The sequence below is a fragment of the Lissotriton helveticus genome, chromosome 5_1 (assembly GCF_964261635.1).
Source record: "Lissotriton helveticus chromosome 5_1, aLisHel1.1, whole genome shotgun sequence".
In the NCBI taxonomy this organism is placed as follows: Eukaryota; Metazoa; Chordata; class Amphibia; order Caudata; family Salamandridae; genus Lissotriton; species Lissotriton helveticus.
In genome coordinates, this window is record NC_136065.1 from 712,758,585 (window position 1) to 712,780,088 (window position 21,504).

General features: G+C 51.2%; 1 protein-coding gene across 1 annotated transcript in view; it reads right to left on the reverse strand.

Annotated features, from left to right (window-relative positions):
- TLL2 (tolloid like 2) overlaps positions 1–21,504 on the reverse strand; it is a 2,328,887-nt gene that overhangs the window by 650,998 nt on the left and 1,656,385 nt on the right. The window lies entirely within an intron of this gene.

Genomic DNA, 21,504 nt, shown 5'->3' on the forward strand with positions numbered 1-21,504 from the left:
AGACACTGCCTGGGGCACACAAGGTGTCCCAAGCAAATTCAAGTCAAACCGGTTCTGGGGCACTCCAGCCCCAGTCCTGGCGCGAAACTGGACAAAGGGAAAGGGGTGTAACCACCCCCTTCCTGGGTCCCACCCATAGGAGGGACCTAGCAGGTAATCCAGCCCCCAGATTTGGAATAAAGGTGGGAGCAGTGCCAATGCACATTAGATTATCCTGACTGAAACTTATGAAACAAAACTCTGGACCCTTCGACATCCTACTCGACGTAGAAGACTGAAGAATCTCCCTTGTGGTCAAGGAGTGACCACCCTGTGCAAACAGGTACCATCCAGCACCTCAATGTTTGCTTCATTGTAGTTCCCGCCGGAACTTGAGCGACAGAGATCAACAAGATCCAGCTTTACTGCCTTCCAACAGCCCGATCCACAGTCCATGCACAGCTGAGACCCGTGGATGCGACCTGAAGTGTGGGGCCGGCCATCTTGGAAAAACTACAAAGCGTTGACCGTGCAGCTCACCATGCTCCCTCGAAGCTGTGCATTAGAGTCCGAGAAGCTCGAGCCCCGAGTAGCTTTTGCATCGAAGCTCACCCCTCCACACTCACCGAGTGCTGCGTGGGGCACTTTTGCATTTTCCTGCTCGACACGTTGGTCCGGTCGCTTGCCCGTTGGCTAGTGTCCCCAGTACCAACGAACCAAATAATTTACACTGCTAGTCTGGTTGCTCCAGATTGGTCCTCGCTCCCCTGAAAAGGAGCACCCGCTCTGACCTTGCTGGTCCGAGTAAGAAGCGATCTTCGAATCCTGCGTGGCTTGCCCTTGCCAAGGCTTGTTAACTCCGATCCGGAAGCCGACACCACCAACAGCGAGACCCTTTGTAGGACAGCTCGTGATCCACTCCTGGACATCCTTGATGCCCCAGAGTCCACGTGGCAGCGGAGACAAGCTTCACAACAACCACCTGATTGCGCCCGACATCGCCTGGTTCCTTCCTGGTTCCTTCCTGGTCACTGGCTAGTGACCTAGACTCTGTCCCCTCTGCTTTCAGGCTCTCTACATCTTCGATCCACCCTTGGATCACACCGGACACTTCTCTTCTGGACGCCTGCAGCATCCTCATCTCCAGGCACCCTAGATCTTCACCACGAAACCCGACACGCTTTTGCACCTGTGCACCCGCTTCCTGTGGGTGAGGTAACTCTTGAACGCCGGTGCTCCTGTAGTGGTTTACACCTCCAGTGTCTAAGTCTAAAGTTTTGTCCTTCTAGTCCAGTCGGAAGACTCCTAAAACTGTAACTCGATAACTTTTATGCACCATTGACTTTGCATTGGTGCATGCGTGTGCTTTTAGCGCTGCACCGAATCCCGCGGGCTACTCCCGTCCTAACTGCTGTTAGTCCAGTGTAGTCCCAGCGATTCTCAAGGCCCTAGGCCTTACCACTGATCGATTAGTGATACTTATACCACTTTTTTGATATATGGTTTGAGTGGCCACCGGCCTCATCCATAAACGTGCAACTTTCATATGTTATATAGTGCTTTTGTTTAAACGCGTGTGCTTCTTTACTCATAAAGAGTATAGGGGATTATTCTGAGAATAAATACATATATTTTTATAATATATAACTTGTGTGGTGTCCTTTCATTTGATATTACAGGATTGCATATCGTAAAACAGCTGGCTTCACATGCCCTCTTGAGTTAAGCCTTTAAGGCTGCTTAGTCCATGCTACCCTTAGGATAGCTTGTCTATAAGGTTGACTTACAACCACCACCATAAGAGATTGTTTGGACTGATACAAGGTGCCCACAGAATTGTGGACATCATACATCAGGCCAACTTCTCACAATTGTTTTTTGACCTTGCACATCATGTACAGATGAAAACCACAGAGAACAGCAAGGAATGCGAAAGGCAGTCGGTTCTCATGTGAACAGGAGTCTTAGTGAAAACAAAATCATGTAATAATGTGTGCAACAGCAGCATGGCAGCTAAGCTTGTGCTAATTTAGCAATGTCTGCAGTCAATCCACCAACCTCACTACACCCCTATTACCTCCTTCTGCATAGACTCATGTTTAAACCTCCCTTCCTGATAAAACCCCAAGACGTCTATAACCATGCAAAAGTATAGCAAAAAGAGGACCAATTTTTTATTTTTCCCCATGCTCCCACCACCCTGTGCACCTCACCACCCCCTCTCCCCAGGAAACCCCCTTTCAATTTTCCTGTATGATAAAGTCCGCCCTTCGCGCCCCCTCCCCCCCACCCCGTAGAGAGATATTTACACGTGCGATTAAAGAAAAAAGAATAGAAGAAAGCCTAACTACACATTATAAACATATTGTGATGCACCTATGCTATTTCACCTCTTGGAGGACCCATACAGAACCCTCAAGCCTGAACTAGAAGCTGATCCCTCCATCTGAACCAAAAGAGTGTCCACCTTGTCTGGATTACTAATATTGTGCATTTTATTGCTCCCCATTATTTTTAACATCACTGGAAACGTCATCTGGACCTAGGCACCTTTACTCCGTAAGTCATTTATCCTTGTACCCAGCTCCCGTTGTCTCTGTTCAGTTCTCTTGCCTATGTCCAATCTCACTTGGTAACTGAAGTCTGAATATTTCAGGGATCATTCCTTCAGAGCACATCCCAAGACCAGCTCTTTGACTGCATATGTAAGAAAATGTATCAAGATTTTTCTGGGAGTCTTCCTAGCAGGATTTAACTTAAAGTGATCCCTATGCACTCTTTGGATCTCTTTTTCAAGATCAAGGTCCGGCCTATCCTGTAGTATCCTCTCTTTTAGAAGTTGACAAATAAAACTCTTGATATCTCCTTTTTCTGTACCTCCCGGAATATTGAGAAGTTTCACATTGTTGCACCTGGACTGAGTTTCGAGTCTCTTTAAGTCCTCCTGTAAAATCTTATTTTGGGATTTCAAAACCTCAATATCTTTAGTATTCTCTGACATAACTACTGACAGAGCCTTCACTTCACCTTCCACAATTGTGGTACATTGTGCAATGCCATCTAGTTTTTCCTCTAATACCCCATATTTCTCTTGCATGCCTTTTTGGTTACCCTCGGAGATCTCAAACTTCGTAAGACTGTCCTTCTTCAGATGGAGTAGCATTTTTTCCAACTGATTTTCCATCACCCCTTCAACCTCAGAACAAGCCTCTCTTTGACTTTGGTTACCTGCCATGGTTAGTCCACTACTATCCTATTGCTGTCTCAAACTTGGAGTTAGACCCCCCTTGTGCATCCACAGCCAAATTGGCCAACAGAGAGAAGCGATTTCCCAGGGAGAGCACCTCTGTCTGGATCTGCGTCTGATTTACACTACTCCTCCCCCCCTGTGCAGATGCAGAAACTTGCTCTATTATTCTGAAATAGGAACTAAGAGAAGGTGAGGGTTCTGGAAGCAAGCACACCTCTTTTGCCCTGCACCGCTTTATTTTCCCTGCAATTTTCACCTCCTTTTTAACAGGGGAGGCAGCTACCACCTCCGGAGCCTTCAGCTCCCTTGTTCTCCCACTTTTACCTTTCCTCTCAGGGACTGAACGCAGTTAGTATTGATTCCTTCCTTGGGGTACTCTATCAGCCGGGATGTTAACTGTGCTGGCTTTTTCCCTAGTACCCTGTTCACGATTTACTCCAGCACTCTTTACCCCTACTTTTTCCTTCACACAGACCTTAGAGGTCAAAAGTAACCGTAGGGGGAGATCTCTTTCCATCAGCCCCTACTGTACCTACTGTGATTTCAAATTTGCACCATATTTTTCTCTACAGTCTTCTCCACTGTACCAGGGCAACCCATCTGCCCAAGCAGCTCTTCCACCAAACCCTCAGCACCACCAGTGCGCTCTCGCTTTCCCACTTGCTGCCGCCCTGTGCTGCCTCCACCACGTCCAACCCAGAAGCCGGCAATGCTGTTGCCATGCGGGACCTCCGCCAGTGGGCCTCTGCCCAGCACCAGATCACCCGATGACTCCTGGCATTGATGCCCATACGGACTCCATTGTTCCTCACATCGGGTAAGGCTCCTCGCTCAGCACTCCTTGCCACAAATGCTACATACATAAAATATTTACAAAACACATTGCATAACTTTAGCGAGTTCTGCCTTCTTCCATTAGATTCCACTCTCTTCTATCCTTGAGCTTCAGCGACCGGTGTAAGCCAGCCGCCATGTTTCTCCCACAGGCTGAGATAAGTTTGATGGTTTGCAGAATAAGTCAGTGGACGAAATTCTGCGTTATGCTAAGTATTGTAGTGAACTAAGTCCACACTTAGAAAAATGAAGGATAAGTTAATGAGGGTGCAGTTGAGGAATGCTGAAAGACCAGACCTAATGCAGAGGAATGGAGGCACAATGAGTCGAGGGCAAAGGAGTGGTCGAGGAATGTGACAAAATAGGAGAGTTCGCGCGGGGGAGAGGACGAGGAATGGATGGAGGGGCAGAAACTGAATGGGTTAACCTGAGGAGCAATACTGCTTGTCATTATTGTCACAAAATAGGGCATTGGAAGCATTAGTGTCACTCAAATCTGGCTAATCAAATGCAAAATGAGGAAACTGTGCAGGTATCCGATGGACTGAACACTGTGACTAGACCTAAGTCCATGTATGGGGGAGGTTCGGAACCTCAGATGCAGGTGCCTCAACCCCCAAGGATCTCGGCAGGAAATTATGTTTATCAGCAAATGCCCTTCATTGAATTGACCGGCAGTTATGATCGGAACCCATCACAAGGAAAGTGTGAGAGGGGGAGGAGGGCTGCACCTTGGGAGCAGTCTTAGAGGTAGATCAGAGGGGACCATTTGTGGAGGCCGATGTCAACGGTCATCCAATCACATTTCTAATTGACACTTGTGCAGCCCTAACTACTGTAAGGTCAGCAGTAATCCCCAATTTGTAACTGTCTGGACAATCAATCCAAGTGGTAGTAGTTACTAATCAGAAGATGACCAACTCTCTAACAAATGAGATACCTGTGAAAATACCAATCTTTTAGGATCAACAACAATTTGTAGTGTGTGGTTCGAGTCCGGTTTGTTTGTTAGGGCGTGATCTTCTGTGCAAGCTAAATTGTACTATCTATTGTACTCCGAGGGGGGTGGTATTAAAAACCTGTGATTACGATGCTGCCTTTAAGGTGGCAAGTCAGAATTTGTGTGCGGAAATGTTCATTGTGTTGACCAAAGATGAATTACCCATGGATTTGAGACACTCTGGAAATCCCGTGGTATGGGATTTTACAGGAGAGGAGATAGGTGCGATTTGAGGAGTCGAACTAGTCAAGATACAGGTCAAGCCGAATGCAGAATTCCCAAGGATGCCACAGTATAAGTTAACACCGGTGACAGTAGCGGGAATAACACCAGTGATCAAATCTATGATTGCTCAAGGCATTCTGAAGGAAATCAGAGGAAGCCCCTGTTATTCACCTACAATGGGTTTGCAGAAACCTAGTGGCAAGTATAGAATAGTGCAGGACCTGCGAAGGGTTAGTGAGATCATGATTTCATGTTGTCCTGTGTAACCAAACCCAGCTGTAATCTTGTTTCAAATACCTTGTGAGGCTGAATGGTTTACGGTCATTGACCTATGCCAAGCATTCTTCTTGATACCCCTCCATAAGGAGAGCTAATTTTTATTTGCTTTCCAGCTGGAGAATCGTGTGTTAACATGCTGTCGTATCCCACAAGGGTATACATAAAGTCTACCTTCAATCAAATTTTGAAAAAGAATCTTGAGGGTCTGACAATGCCACAGAATTCACTTCTCATCCAGTACATAGATGAATTTAGGGTCGCCTCAGAGAAAGATGCTTGCAGGATAGATACTGTGGCTTTGTTGAATCATCTGGCAGAGAACAGACAAGGTGTCCCCTGGCAAGCTTCAGTACTGTTTGCCGGAGGTTCAGTATTTGGGGCATTGAATCAAAAGGGGAAAGAGAAAGGTGTCATCAAATCGCATGGAGGCGATTTTGCAAATGGGTACTCCAAAGGATGTCTGAATGTTTTTGGGAATGGTCAGCTATTGTAACACAGAGGGATGTAAGTGATCCAGTACCATGGGATGACGATTGTTTAAAGGCCTTCTGGGAGCTAAGGGAACGCTTATGTTGCTCTCCTGCTCTGGGAAGGTCTGATTATAATAAAGCGTTTTCGCTTTTCTGTCATGAGAGAGGGGGCTGCGCATTGGCAGTATTAATTCAGACACATGGAGGTGCACGTAGACCAGTTGCCTATTTTTCAGCCACCTTAGACCCAGTGGCTTCTGCGTTGACCGAATGTCTCAGATCCGTTGCTGCAACATTGAGAGATGTGAAAGCATTGTGATGGGTCATCCCCTTACGGTATATGTTCCGCACTCAGTGGAAGTCCTGATGACGAGAACTAAAGCGCAGTACCTGACCAATAATAGGCTAGCCAAGTATGATCAAGTTATACTGGCATCTGAAAATGTTTCTTTAAAAAGATGTTCTATAATAAACCCTGCCAAGTTGATGCCTTAGCCACCTATTGAATGAGAGGATTGTGAGGAGCATGACTGACTAGATGTGACTGAGCTTTCTACCAAGCCCAGACCAGACATTATTGATGAACCTTTACCTGAGTCTGATCTAGTCCTCTTTGTTGATGGTTCATGCTTAAGAGACAATGAAAGTTGTTTGAGAGCAGCTTTTGCGGTTTGTACTATTTATGGAGTTGTGGAAGCTGCTTGTTTACAAGAAGTATACTCTGCACAAGTGGCGGGCATTATTGCCCTGATATGTGCATGTCTCATCTCTGATCCACTTCAAGTGACTATCTTTACAGATAGTCAGTATAGGTTCAGAGTAGTTCACGACTTTGGGCAGTTATGGTCGCAAAGGGAGTTCTTAACATCATCAGGAGCTCCTATCTTAAATGGGGAATATGTGCGTTAACTTTTAGAAGTGCTGCAGAAACCGAAGGAAATAGCAGTGGTGAAATGTGCGGCACACAGGAAGGGGAGGATTCTGTCACCAAGGAAAACTGCTATGCCGACAAAGTGGCTCGCCTGTATTTTTAATGGGGAATATGTGGGGGAGAGGGGAGAAAGCACAGAAAAGACCAAGCTCAGCATGATTTAGGCTGTGGCCCATACCTGTGATGAGATTAAGAGACTCTAAGAAGAATTCCCCGAGAGGAAGAAGCAGCATGGGTTTGAGCAGGTTGTAAGAAAAGAGGTGATGGCATTTGGGTGTCAACAGAGCAAAGAACAGTGTTACTCAACTGCTTATTGAGTCCTAAGGCAAGGCATATTCATGGAGCAGTTCACCTTGGAAGAGACACCATGGTGAGTGTGTTTCGTCAGACATGGTTCAATCCATGGTTCTGTGTGTACGCTGAGGCAGTGAGTCATGGGTGTGTTACGTGTCAGAGGTCAGAAGGTCCTTTCAATCGGATGCAGTTAGACTTTATAGAGATGCCAAGGTGCAATGGACTGAGATAGGTTTTGGTGGAGGTGTGTGTCTTTTCACGATGGGTAGAGGCGTATCCAACTACGAGGTGTGACAGCCTCACAGTGGCAAAGTTGTTACTCAGAGAGGTTATCCCACGGTTCGGATTTCCGACCTCATTGGAATCGGACAGAGAAACTCACTTTAATAGTGAGATCATGAAGCTGTTGTGTGCCGCCTTACAAGTGGATCAGAGACTGAATTGCAGTTACAAGCCTTAGGCATCTGACCTAGTGGAGCAAATAAATGGGACTATCAAGATGAGAGTGGTGAAGGTTTGCTCGTCGGAGTCTTTGAAATGGCCGGATGCGCTGCCCTTGGTGCTGATAAGTTTGAGTAACGCTCCAGATAGGAGAACAGGATTATCTCCCACGAGATACTGATGGGGAGGGCAATGCGTTTGCCTGCAGTGCCAGCGACAGCATTGATAAACATCACCAATGATTTGGTTCTTGATTATTGCAAGGGATTGGCTGATGTGGTTAATTCTGTGTCTCACCAGGTCGAGGCAGGAACTGTACCCACCTCGAGGGAACTCCCGCATGACCTAAGACCAAGGGATTGGGATTTGGTCAGGAAACATGTGAGGAAGAGTTGCCTTGATGCACGTTGGCGGGGTCCGTCTCAAGTGATCCTGGTTACTAGCACAGCTGTGAAGTGTGGAGGCTTACCAAACTAGATCCACACCTCTCATACCCACAGAGTTCCAGCACCCTCAGAGGAAACAGCTCCCCTCAATCAAAGACACTCACCTGGGAGTATAAAATCGGAAGAGGGGACAAGCCAAGCTGTGAGGGTTTCTACCGAAACAGACAGTTCATTGGGTCGAACTGAAGGGGATCATGCTGCATTAGATCCCGGTACCGACATTGAGGGAGATGGAAATGTGGTAATCGAAGCAGAGTTGGATCCAGCTTACCAGACTGATGTGGAACAGGCCAGAGTGGAGAGAAGAATAGAGGCTGGAAGTGAAGGGTGGCCAGTAAAGAAGGAGCGACTGAATCTGAGGCTTACACCAGGAAAGGATCTTGCCCCCATCTCTGAAACGTCTGAATCTGAGCAAAGTGACACAGAAACAAGTCAAGAAGGTCTAAGGAGATCAAAAAGATATTGAGTGCTGTGTCGAAAGTACGCTGCTCCTGAGTGGACATACCTAGTCACAGATGTAGGGACAGGGGAGGTTCGGGAGGCTGAGGTCTGGAAGAGTGAGACCACGCTGACTATTGAGATTGAACTGTTGCTTCCAGGAGTCGAGGCTCTCAGGCTTTTGACTCTGACAGTACCTGATGCTCCAAGGCTAAGTGGATTGAGACTCCTGATCCTGAATCAGCTTACATTCTCAACGTTTGGTCGCCAGCCCTCAGCTCAAGAATTGGCAGCATTTCGTATTGAAATCTTGGAACTAGTTGTTGATGGTCGGGGCACTGATATGATCCATGATGAAAACTGAACTGAATAAAGGAAAAGAAAGTATATGAACATTGCTCTAAAAGAAGATAACCTAGGCCAGAGTGAAAGAAGAATACATGTAGGGACTTAGCAGTAGAATAAGAAAGAGAGATAGGGATGGCTAATCATGAACTTTAGAATTATCATTGTCGAACTGAATAAAGAAGAATTCTAGGCATCAAAAATAAATCTAATAAGAACTTGGTGTGCAGAACCCTTAAGAAGAAAGGAAAAGATTTAATTCTTGCACTGAGTTGGAGGACTGATTCAATATGGTGTCTGGAAATTCTAACCATAGGCAGAAATGCATGACAGGCACACTATTAATGAGGGTGATTGTAGTCATTACCGTAGTGATCATCACATCCATAGTCGAGTCCAATGTCATGGAAGAAGGTGAACGAGGGACACCTCCACATTCTACACAAGACATAAGAGAGGGTGCATCAGAATCAGACAAGGATATGATAAAAGAAACTAGTTGTCTTTTACATGTTGATCTTTCCAATGGTGACTTTACGTTGAATGCGTATGCAAAGTTTCTGTATAAGTACTTGGACACAATGGAGGTGAAGGATTGCTATGTGTGCATGCAGTTGCCAGCATCAGTAGAGGAGGGCATTAGATATCATCACCTACTCCTAACTTACGGCATTACGTGTATTGTGCAGCTGATTATGTTTTATGGTAAAGCCCATTTTGCGTACACTTTTTTCTAATTATGATGTAGTGCTCCCCGAAGTCCCTGTACTAAAATATTTGAACAAGTATGATTAATATAAGACAGAAGAAAGGTTGCCAAAGTATTTTGTGCCCACAGTAACTTTAGATACAGCATATGCCCATAGACACCGTTTGACATGTATGTTATCTGTCATAGAAAAGAAGTTTGTGGCCCAAATAGAGGATAGACACAGACCAACATTATTGAGGCCTGACTCCAAGCATGAGGTAATTCCATGGACCCAAGAAGAGCTAGATCATAAGGCAATGGGAAGTTCTGTTCCAATAGCGTTAGATTTGCTGCAAAAAGGGAAATTATGTATTAGACAACCACAGACATATTATGATAAAATATTTGAAGGAGAGAGTGAATGTGAGCATATTTTCCTGATCGAAGAATCAATAAAGAAGGAGTTATTGGATAAATTGACCATAGTGCCCAATGTGTATTTTGTATGTGGAAAAAATGCATATGTTCAACTGCCTCCAAATTGGTACGGAACATGTTATATGGCTATGGTATTTCCTAAAATATTCCATGTGGAAGATTTGTGGCCATTGGAAGGGAAACGTGGAACGAGTGCAGGAGAAATTGTTGGTGATGCGTTTGGTGCAATGATATTAAATTTGGGAGTGGTTATGAATATTGTAAAGATTAGAAGGTTGTCAACACTAGTGGAAAAATTGTCATTGAACACAGCTCAAGCTTTATTGCTTGTAAATAGGGAGATGGTCTCTATAGGGGCCATGGTGCTTCAGGACAGTCTTGCGTTAGCTATCTTATTGGCAAAAGAAGGCGGAGTCTGTAAATTGTTGAGAGTCCAACAATGTTGCACTTATATTCCAGACAATAGCAAGGATTTGAAGAAATATATAAGTAACATACATCACGGCATACATTATTGGCAAAATAAGGGATCTGGGACACAATTGGCCTAGGGTTTGGAAAGGTTGGTTTGGAAGCGTGGGACAGGGAATTATTGGTTACATTATAACATCTATCAAAATAGTTGTGATCTGTATTATTGTATATTTGGGTGCCTTTAGAGCTTTTAAGTGGCACAAAACAAGACAGGTCGAGACTTCCCTTAAGAACCTTAAGAATCTGGAGAAGTTTAGGCAAGGAAGACATTCCTCAAATTCTGTTTAGGTCGGTCTTTTCTGCGAGGAGAACATAGCAGGGGAAAGTGTTGTGTTTGATGACACTTTCATCAGAGGGAGGAAAATGATGGAGCACTCGACGCTCTTAAAATTTGTATGGGGTGCATTATATTCATGTACAAACTGCACTCGTATATATTCAATGTTTGATTGTACTTTGTGCATATAATTAAACAAAGGTATATATCATCATATCAAACTTTGTGGAATGAAATTATAACTTTATTTACAGGATTGATTCGAATTTTGCACGTATTTAGAGAAATCATGTAATTGTGCATGTATATAATGACTAGTAGTCCGCCCCGGCCTTGCCCGGGGCAGAAAGGGGCTGGGGGCAGCATCGCAGCAGGAGAGGTGCAGCAGAGCGGCCGTTTTGTTGGTCCTGGCCGCTTCTGACCACGCTTTGTTTCCCCCGACGTCCCGACTTTGTGTAAAATGCTTTTTTATCACTCTCTGTTCATGGCCCCCGTCCCTCGCTGCGCACACTTTATCACTCCCTGTTCATAGCCCCCGCCCGTCCCTTGCTGGGCACCCGCGGCTGCTTGACTTACCTCATCCGCTGCTCCTCCCCGCGCTGTTGTGTTTACCGCTCCACTGCTCCTCCGCTTCTCGCCGCTCCTGACCGCTTGTCCGCTACCTCATCCGCCGCTCCTCCCCGGGCTGCCACTGCTCCTCGCCGCTCCTTTCCGCTTGTCCTCCGCAGCTCCTCCCCGCGCTCATGTCCTCCGCTCTTCCTGTTGCTCCTGAACGCCGCTCCTCCCCGCGCTCCCGATGTCATCACGCAGACGTCGCGGCCGGCGCTACTTTCTAGGGACTACTTTATTTTTATTCGTAAATGTTTTTAAATAACGTATATATTTTTTTTTTATATCGCCTATGTCCTTCTGCTTGCCCTGAGGTTTTCATAGATGTGTTGGGTGTTTAGATTGGTGGTGTACTTTTTGAGTTTACCTGGCTCAAAGGACAGACTTCTCTCTTTATAATAGTATAGATTAGTAGGTAAACCAAATGTATTCACGGTTATAAGACCCATATAAAGGCCTGTGTAACAAGTGCATATGGAGGAACGTTCTTAGTTTACCCACTATTGTAGGCCTAACTTCCGTTTTTTTAAACAGTTTCAATCCTCCTCGCTTGCGCTTAGGTCAGGAGCTAATTAAAATGTATGTGTATAGAGAGTTTCTTTCACCCCTAATGTAGGTGCAGGAATTTTACCTTGTTATTTGATTTAAGAACCTACATGGGAGGAAAGGAATGCTTTTGAAGAGCTTGGACAGAGAGAAGGGAGGACACCTTCTGTGCCTGGTGAAACTAGGGAATCAAGGTCGGCGGGCAGAGCTGTAAAATTAATTGGACTTTGTGTAAAGTTTCTCAAAGAAGGTGTTCACGGAATAATGTACCATGTGATTTGTTAGGGGTGTAACTTTTCTTTTTGTACTAGGCACAGGGACAAATTTGCTAGATTTCTGCTTTTGGCTGAGGAAGGAGAGCAACTTAGAGCAAGCTCTGTGGCTTTAAGCTACTTGAACCATTTAACGTGAGTATACTTCTTAGGGGGGCAACAAGTGCTGACACCTTTTGGGAGATTCTTCTGGGAGACTAGGAAGGGATGCCACTTTAGAAGTAGAGTAGGGACAGATTATTCTTTAATTCAGAATTACAATTGAAAAAGGATCTGGATGCAGTGTCTATACTCAGCTGTCTTCTGATTTTTAAATGTATTGTTCTGTGCCTATTGTGCCGTATGAACTATATTCGTAGATTGGCTCTGTAATAGTATTTATGTATCTTTACACCTTGATTTTGAGGTGTGTCTATGTTCTGTTGTTTCTGGCTTTGTAATAAATCAACAAAAGCTCAATTCGGAGTCTGTAGTTATTTAAATTGATGGGACGGGAAATGTATAATTGGTAAATAGTTGTCTTCCCTCCACACTTCTTAGCAGGCATGAAAGACCATTGGCCAGATATTCCTGAGTAAATCTAGGACATGGCATAGGGCCCCATCAGTTGCAGATGCATAGAGCCATACTGGAGGCTGACCTCTGGGCTGCCCTATGGCCTCCACTGCCTTCCTCTCAGAACAGCCCTTTCAACTCGCATTACCAACTCCCATTTTTTTTCTACATAACCCTGAATATCAGCCACTTTAACCGCAGCTATTGTCACATCATACCCGGTAGAGCTCCAGATTTGCAATGCAGTACCTCCTGCCGTCTGGAAGAGGGCGGCAGCAGGCCGCAGAAACCATAATGGGGATTTGGGGGGCAGCCGACCAAAGGGAGGCTTGCCCACCCGGGGAAATTTGGGGCAGCAGGGGGGGGGGGGGATAGGTGAGCACTGTGGGCACCCGTAGCTTGGGCTGGTTGGGCTGGTTAGGCGGGTTGGGCTCCTTTTGGGCGTTTTTTGGGCTGGCCAGTTTAAATACGGCCATTTTGTAGAGCCCGGCACCATTTCAGGTGCAGTGACACGGCAGCCGGGGGTTTTTGTCCGGAAAATTGTTGTGGTTGTTGTCAGGCGGCGCGACCGGTAGTGGTTGTGGTCGGCGGCGGGATGGCGGCAGCGTGATCGATGATGGCGGAGCGGGACCCAAGGGTAGCCGAAGCGTTGCGGCTTTTGGGGGAGGCAGGCCGGTTGGACGTCCTGCGGCCTGATTTACAGGTGAGGCCTCCGCCGCGGCGCGCTGCCAACGGCGCCGCGGCGGCCGTATGGGCCTGTGAGCCGCCGCGGTCAAGACCGCAGCCGGCTCAGAGAGGTGACAAAGGGGGCGGGGCCGGGGGCAGTGGCGCGAAGGCCGGGAAAGCGCGAGGAGCGGCGGCGCCGCGGAAGGTGGCGAAGGGAGGGGCAGCGCGGGCCGGTAAGCGGGGACAGAAGAAGGCGCTGGAGTTTGTGCAAGAGGGGGGAGGACAGGAGAGGGTGGTGGTGGTGGCGGAGGGGGGGCGGGCGGCCACGGTTTGTGACGCGGGGGTGGGAGACCAGGAGGGTGGGCGCCCATGGGGAGCAGGCAGAGCCGACTGCGGGGGGCTGGGGGATGAGGGTGCGGGGGGGGACACGCTTGGGGGGGTGGGGGGGATGCCCCAGGGGGAACAAGGGGGCGGGCAGGCAGGAGGGGGCGAGGAGGTGGGGGGGCAGTCTCACCTTTGGTAATTGAGGAGACTGAGGTTGAGGAGATGGGTGGGGGGGCGGACACGGACCTAGATTGGAGCTCCTCGGAGTCGGAGGGGGGTGGGGGCGTGGGGGGCCAGGAGGGAGTGACGTCCCAGGAGCGGGGGAGGGGGGGCCACGGGTGCCAGGGGGAGGGGTGGCATGGCGAGCGGGAGTGGCGGGGGTGTATGGGTGAGAGGCGGAGTGGCGGGGGTCGGGTGGGGAGGGGTGGTATGGGGGTGATGGGGGGCAGGGAGTGGAGGAGGTGGGTGGGGCACGGTGGGGGGATGGGAGGGGGGGCAAGGAGGGGGTGTGGGGCCCGGTTGGGGGTCGGGCGGGTGGGGTGGCCCGAGGGGCTGGGATGAGGTGAGTGCGTGGGGCTTGGGTGGCGTAGGAGTTCCCCCGTGCCGCGGCAGTCACTCGGCAGGGTGGGGTCGGGGGGCGCCGCTGGGGTGGGAGAGTGGGAGGGGTGCGTGGGGAGGGGATGGCGGGTTTTTTTCACCCCGGTATGCTGGACTCCGCCTTTTTTCCTTGGCAGGAGCTGTTTGCGAGGCGCTCGGGTGAGCAGCATGCGGCTCCACACCACTGAGAGGATGGGCCGGCTCTGTCTGGTGCGGGCGGCCGAGCTCCAGCGTGTGACCTGGCGATGGAGCGTGGCAGCTGGCGGCGGGGGTCATCCCCGCCGGCCCCACCCCGAAGGGTTGTTACGGCCGCCGGGGGCAGGGGAGTGAGGATGGATGCACAAACTTTTGAGCCGGGTGTGAGCGGAGTGGAACGGCGTGGGAGTGTGGATCTGGGTGACTTGATGAGAGTGTGTCGGGAGAGAGCGGGCTTGAGCCGGCTGGACCCCCCAGGGGGGGACCGGGACTGTGTGGAAGTGGCGGATGGGGAGTCCGCGGAAGAAGGGGAGATTCGGGAGGAGGGGGGGCGAGTAATGTTGTTGGCAGTATTTTACAGGTGCCGGCGAGGCGGGAAGTGCCGAGAGTGACGGCCCCCTCAGCTCCACTGGTTAGGCGGCGGGATCCGGTTAGGACGCCAACCTTGACGCCAGGTTAGACGGGGGACGGAGCGGGGAGTGGCAAGCGGCGATGTGTACAGGTCTCAGTGGGGACGGGGGGCGAAGGGGAGGAGGGCTGGAGGCTGGTGCGGGGGCGGTATGACACGAGAGTGGGCACGGATGGCGCGGCGGGTGTTGAGACAGGCGCGCGGCAGGGGTCCGAGGCGGTCGCCGGTAAGGACGCGGCTAGTGGGGGGAAGGAGAGCTGCGTGGTGCCGGTGCGTAAGTTACCATATATGGGGCTGACGAAGCCTCTGGGAGCGCACCTGTCGTTAGCAACGAAAGAAAAGATATGGAAGGGGGAGTACATAGACATACTGAAGCTTCTCCACAGGGAGTTGACGTCTAAGGAAGGGTCGAAGGAGGAGGAGCAGGAGTTGGCCAGGCGTCCGAAGGTGCCGTTGACACTTGACAACTGGTCGGCGGCTTTTCTTATTTACGCCAGTGTGTACTGCGAGAAGTTTCCGGACCGTTCCGTGGCGCTCTTTAAGTACATGGATGTGGTGCGGAGGGCGCAGGTGACGTACGGCGGGTTCGCGTGGTCGCACTATGACGAAGAGTTTCGGGCGCGCATGGCGGCTGACCCGGAGGCATTGTGGGGGGAGCTGGATGCGGACTGGTACCAGCAGACGATGGGCGGGGCCAAGTTCGGCCACACCGTTTACACGGCCAGCGGTCTGCCGGTGGGGCCGCCCCCCTTAGCCGCGCGCCCCACCCAGGGGGTGGGGCGAGGAGAGTCCAGCGGACAGGCCACGGTCGGGGCCTGTTGGGACTTCAATAAAGGTTCGTGTGGACGGGCGGCTTGCCGTTTTAGGCATGAGTGCTCGAACTGCGGAAAGCGTCACCCGGCGCTGCGGTGCTGGGGGCTCGGGGGCCAGCCGGGCCAACAGCCCGGGCATGGAAGTCCCCAGGGAGGGGGCGGGCAGAGGGGAGGGGTTCGAGGGGGGGGAGCGGGAGCTTTGGGAAAAGGCTCGTACGCCGGTTAGGCTGGACCGGATGGAGCCCTGGCTGGCGGCGTATCCGCGGGCGGAGGACGCTGCGGTGCTGCGTCAGGGTTTTCGGGAGGGGTTCCGACTGGGCTATGAGGGCCCCCGGATTGCTCACTGGGCGGACAATCTGAAGTCGGTGAATGCACACAAAGGGATTGTGCGGGAGAAGCTGTTCAAGGAGGTCCGAGAGGGGAGAATGGCGGGCCCGTTCTCGGAGCCGCCGCTGCCTGGCTTGATCATCTCCCCCATTGGGGTGGTACCCAAGAAGGAAGAGGGGCAGTTCCGGTTGATACAACATCTGTCGTGGCCGGAAGGGGTGTCGGTGAATGCATACATCGCGGCGGACCTGGCGTCGGTGACTTACTCGTCGGTGGACGTGGCGCGGAGGCTCGTTACGGTGGCTGGGAGGGGGGCGTTGATGGCGAAGTGCGATGTCAAGTCGGCTTTTCGGCTTCTCCCGGTCCACCCGGCGGATCACCAGCTGCTGGGGATTCAGTTTGAAGGACTCATCTTTGTGGACAAGGCACTGCCGATGGGGTGTTCCATCTCGTGCTCGCTCTTTGAACGTTTCAGTTCCTTCCTGCAGTGGGTTTTTTCCAGGCGCACAGGCTCGGAGTCAGTGACGCACTACCTGGATGACTTTTTCCTGGTGGGGCGGCCCGGTACGACGGACTGCCAGCGGCAGCTGGACGGTTTGGCCGGGTTGATGGGGGATTTTGGTGTTCCCCTGGCGCCAGAGAAGACGTACGGTCCCAGTACGGTGTTGTCCTTTCTCGGTATCGAGCTCGACACGGTCGCCATGGAAGCACGCCTACCGGAAGATAAGAAATCGGCTATGTTGGGGCTGGTGGCAGGCATGCTGGCGTGCAGGAAGGTGACGGTGCGGGAGGTGCAGGTGCTGTTGGGGCACTTGAACTTTGCGTGTCGCGTGGTGCGGGCGGGTCGGACTTTCTGCAGGCGGTTGGGATTGGCGTTGTCCGGGTTGACTTTGCCTCACCACCATGTACGATTGTCGGCGGGAATGAAGGAGGACCTGCGCATGTGGCGGGCGTTTTTGGAACGGTTCAACGGAGTGCCCATGGCGCCGGCGGAAGATTGGGAGTGGGACGTCACCATGTACTCGGACGCGGCGGGTGTTGGCGGTTTCGGCCTGTACTGGGACGGACGGTGGTGCGCGGAGCTGTGGCCGGCGCACTGGCAGGCGGGCGGCCGGAGCATTGCGTTCTTGGAATTGTTCCCGGTGGTGGTGGCGGTCACGGTGTGGGCCAGGGAGCTGGCGCATAAGCGCGTGTTGTTTCGAGTGGACAACATGGCGGTCGTGCAGGTGGTGAATAGGCAGTCGGCCAGAGACCCGCAGGTGTTGAAGTTGATGAGGGTGTTTGTGTTGCGCTGCTTGGAGAATGACATCCTTTTTCAGGCACGACACTTTCCGGGTGTGGACAATGACATTGCGGATGCTTTGTCTCGTTCACAGTGGGAGAGGTTCCATGGGCTAGCCACGGCGGCGGAGGAGGTCAAGACGCAGGTGCCGGGAGAGATGTGGACAGTGGGCGAGCCAGGGTCTTCCAGCTGGTAAAGAGGTCCGTAGCGGCGTCCACGTGGAAGTCTTACGAGCAAACATAGGAGGAATTCTTGCTGTCTGGTGCGGTAAGGCGGGGGGATCGGTGGCAGCGCGAGGAACAGGTAGTGCGTTACATGTTGGGGCTCATGGACAAGGGATTGTCACGGGTCACTATCGTGGGCAAGTTGTCAGCTGTGGCGTTTATGGGTAAGCTGTGGTGGGGTTACGTCCCGTCGGCGGGGGAGCTGGGGGCCCGGTTGCTGGAGGGCTGGGCGAGAGAGAGGGGCGCGGCGGTTCGATTGAGGCATCCAGTTACGGTGGCTTTGTTGGGGAAGATCATCGGCGCGCTGCCGGCGGTGTGTAGGGATGAGGGAGAGGTGGTGCGCTTCTCTACGTTAATGTCCTGGCTGTTTTATGGAGCGTTTCGAGTGTCAGAATTGTTGGGGACGAAGGGGGCGCCTGGGGTGGTGTGGGAGGATGTGGAGCTCGTGAAGTGGCGGTGCGGCGGCGGCGCTCAAAAACTGACCAGAGGGGGGTTGGTACCTGGGTGGTCCTGGGCCCGGGGGTGCAGGAGGGAGTTTGTCCCGCGGCGTGGGGTAGGCGGCTGATGGAGAATCGGAGCCGGGAAGTGGAAGAGGTGTTTGGCCGGGGTAGTGGGGGCGGAGTGACGGCGGCGCAGGCGTTGTGGGTTCTGCGACGCGACCTGCGGGGCTTGGGGGAGGACCCCTTGGTTTTTGGGACTCACTCTTTCCGGATCGGGGCGGCGACAGAGGCGGCGCGTAGAGGTTGGGGGAAGGAGGAGATACAGAGGCTGGGACGGTGGAAGTCGGATTGTTACCGGACGTATGTGAGGCTGCGGGAGGTAGAAGGGGTGACGTCAGTCTGATATGTGTTTCTTTGCAGGTGCTGTGGCAGGGCCGGAGGTGGCAGTGTTGAATTTGTATTTGGTGGGACACTCATTTGTCAAGCGGGCTGAGCAGGCTGAGTGGGACAAGCATCGTGCACTAAATTTGGGATTGGATACTGGACTGTATCGGTGTCACTGGAGAGGCAAAGGGGGTATTCGTTGGCATGATTTGTTGCCTCTGTTGAATACGGCGGTCAAAGGGGGTGTGTGTCCGGATGTGGTAGTGATACACTTAGGGGAAAACGACTTGGTGCAGTGCAAGGGGTTAGCTGTGGTTAAACAAATGAAGAGGGACCTGAGGGAGATCAAACAACAGTGGGCGGGGTGTCATGTGATCTGGTCCGAATTAATCCCCAGGCGGGTGTGGAGGGGAGTTGAGCGCCCCGGTGCGATAGACAGGGCACGGAGGACGATTAACCGGGTGATTTCTGTGCCAAGGAAGGGGTGGGGAGAATGGTACATCCTGAGTTGCGTTACGGAGCGGTGTATTTTTTCAGGGAGGATGGGGTACACCTTTCCAGATATGGCATGGAACTGTACATAGTGCAGTTGAAGGAGGCACTGGATGGAGCCCTGGGGGTGCTCAGGTATCCTAGGAGGCAGGAATCCTAAGGGGGGGGTCGGGAGTAGTAAACGACTTCCGAGTGGCGTTTCCCTATGAGAAAAGGGGGGATTCACAGGAGGCCTGGGGCTGTATGGGCAGTTGGGGAGCGGAGGTCAGTAAGGTCATTGAGGTCATTTGCAGTTGGGGGTAGGTTGCTGAGCGGATGTGGACACGTTGTTGCACTGTTGGGGATACAACTAGGGGTGGGGGTGGAGGGGGGTTGTTAGGCAGTTGTTATTTAACGAGCACTAGTTTTGTTCGGCACAGGCCAGGTGGGTGTTTGTTGTGTAGGTGCACCTGATTCCAAATAAAGCGGCCTTTATCACACTAAGTTGGTGTCGGTGTCAGTGCTCCCCCCCCCCACCGACTGGTGTGCCCCAATGGGGATTTGGGGGGACAGCCGACCAAAGGGAGGCTTGCCCACCCAGGGAAATTTGGGGCAGCAGGGGGGGGGGGGGGGATAGGTGAGCACTGTGGGCACCCGTAGCTTGGGCTGGTTGGGCTGGTTAGGCGGGTTGGGCTCCTTTTGGGCGGTTTTTGGGCTGGCCAGTTTAAATACGGCCATTTTGTAGAGCCCGGCACCATTTCAGGTGCAGTGACACGGCAGCCGGGGGTTTTTGTCCGGAAAATTGTTGTCCCGCCCTCCTTCCCTGTGTCCCGTGGGGTGGTTTCCGGCAAGGGTGGGTCTTGGGGATTGCGAGGGGCTTTGTTGGTTGATGGTGCACTTGAGGCAGGGGACAAGAGTGGTTTGTCGCTGGAACAGGTGCCGGGATGGGGGGCGTTTCCCTATGAGAAAAGGGGGGATTCACAGGAGGCCTGGGGCTGTATGGGCAGTTGGAGAGCGGAGGTCAGCAAGGTCATTGAGGTCATTTGCAGTTGGGGGTAGGTTGCTGAGCGGATGTGGACACTTTGTTGCACTGTTGGGGATACAATTAGGGGTGGGGGTGGAGGGGGGCTGTTAGGCAGTTGTTATTTAACGAGCACTAGTTTTGTTCGGCACAGGCCAGGTGGGTGTTTGTTGTGTAGGTGCACCTGATTCCAAATAAAGCGGCCTTTATCACACTAAGTTGGTGTCGGTGTCAGTGCTTCCCCCCCCCCACCGACTGGTGTGCCCCAAAGTGCCTCCTGTAGCAATAAAAGAACAGCAAGCAGAAGGCAGGCGTGGGTCTGTGATGCAGCCACTGCGAGTCAGCATGTAACACACTCGTGGAGGAAACAAACTCTGGTAGGGGCAGGAATTCTGAAATACAAAAACATCATACAATTCCCCAGCTGTGTAAGCCCTTTTCTAATCTGCTCCTCTCTGCTCCAACAATTCCGACTAACCAGCAAGCGAAAGAATACACTGATATTGCTTTGTGGGGTGTCAGGGCTTTCCTTTCCACTCGCCATATGCTGAAACTAGAATGCATGCCTCCAAGCAGCCAGCAATTTTTCCCAACACCTGTTTGAGGCGTACTACGGCATCCTGGGGGGGGGCAATGATCGGCTTGCCTACTGTAGTCTGTAGCCCAGTGGCTGCACAATCCAAGGCACATTTAAAGCCCAAGGCAGGGATGTCTACCTCGATACAGGTAATTTCTAAGCAAACATCTAATCTCAGGCACCCAAACTGAGACCCAGGCTAAGCTCTCAGACATCTTAAATCTTTTTGTTTTTTTATATTGTTTCTCAACAGATTAGGAACATGTTGACTTTACCCCCATGTGGATAGCATCACAAGAGAAGTTACTAAATGTAGCGTTAAAAACATGTCAGAGGCACCTTTCCACACAATGCTTCCCTCTCATTAAAGTAGTAGAATCTTTCCACCTGAACTTGTTGTGAAACTGAAGAAAGATTTCCATATGTCCTAAAGGGTTCCAGTGAATATTTGCTATTTTCCAGTGAGCACATCTAGGGGGATATTTAAAGATCGCAAACCCCACTTTCTCCTGGTGATTTATAAATGGCATCACAATAGTTCACAAGTTGATCAATGGAATTCTGCAGACCAATATGGGCCATGTCTGGCAATACTTATTTGTTTGCATGTGACATTGAAGGAATGTGCATGCCCATGAAATTTAGCAAAAAATATAACTGTTTTTAAAGGATAGAGGCAGGTCCACCAGACTTACGGTAAACAGAAGAGGTGCAGGCACACCACACAAACCTGCTTTACCACTGTTATGGTAATGCTACATTGAGATAGATCTCAGCTTTTTCACCCCGAGTGGGCTGGGTATGCTCAGACGTGAGTCCCAGGCTCTCCACACCACTGGAGTCAAGCTATCCAGGCTGATGAAGGCTGATAGCCAGAAACCGGTCCTTGGATGCTTGATTCCGGTCTGGGAAAGACATGGCTTGGTAGTTCGGACTGGACTGTTCCCATGAGGCACAGGGTCAGAGCTGATTTGCATATAG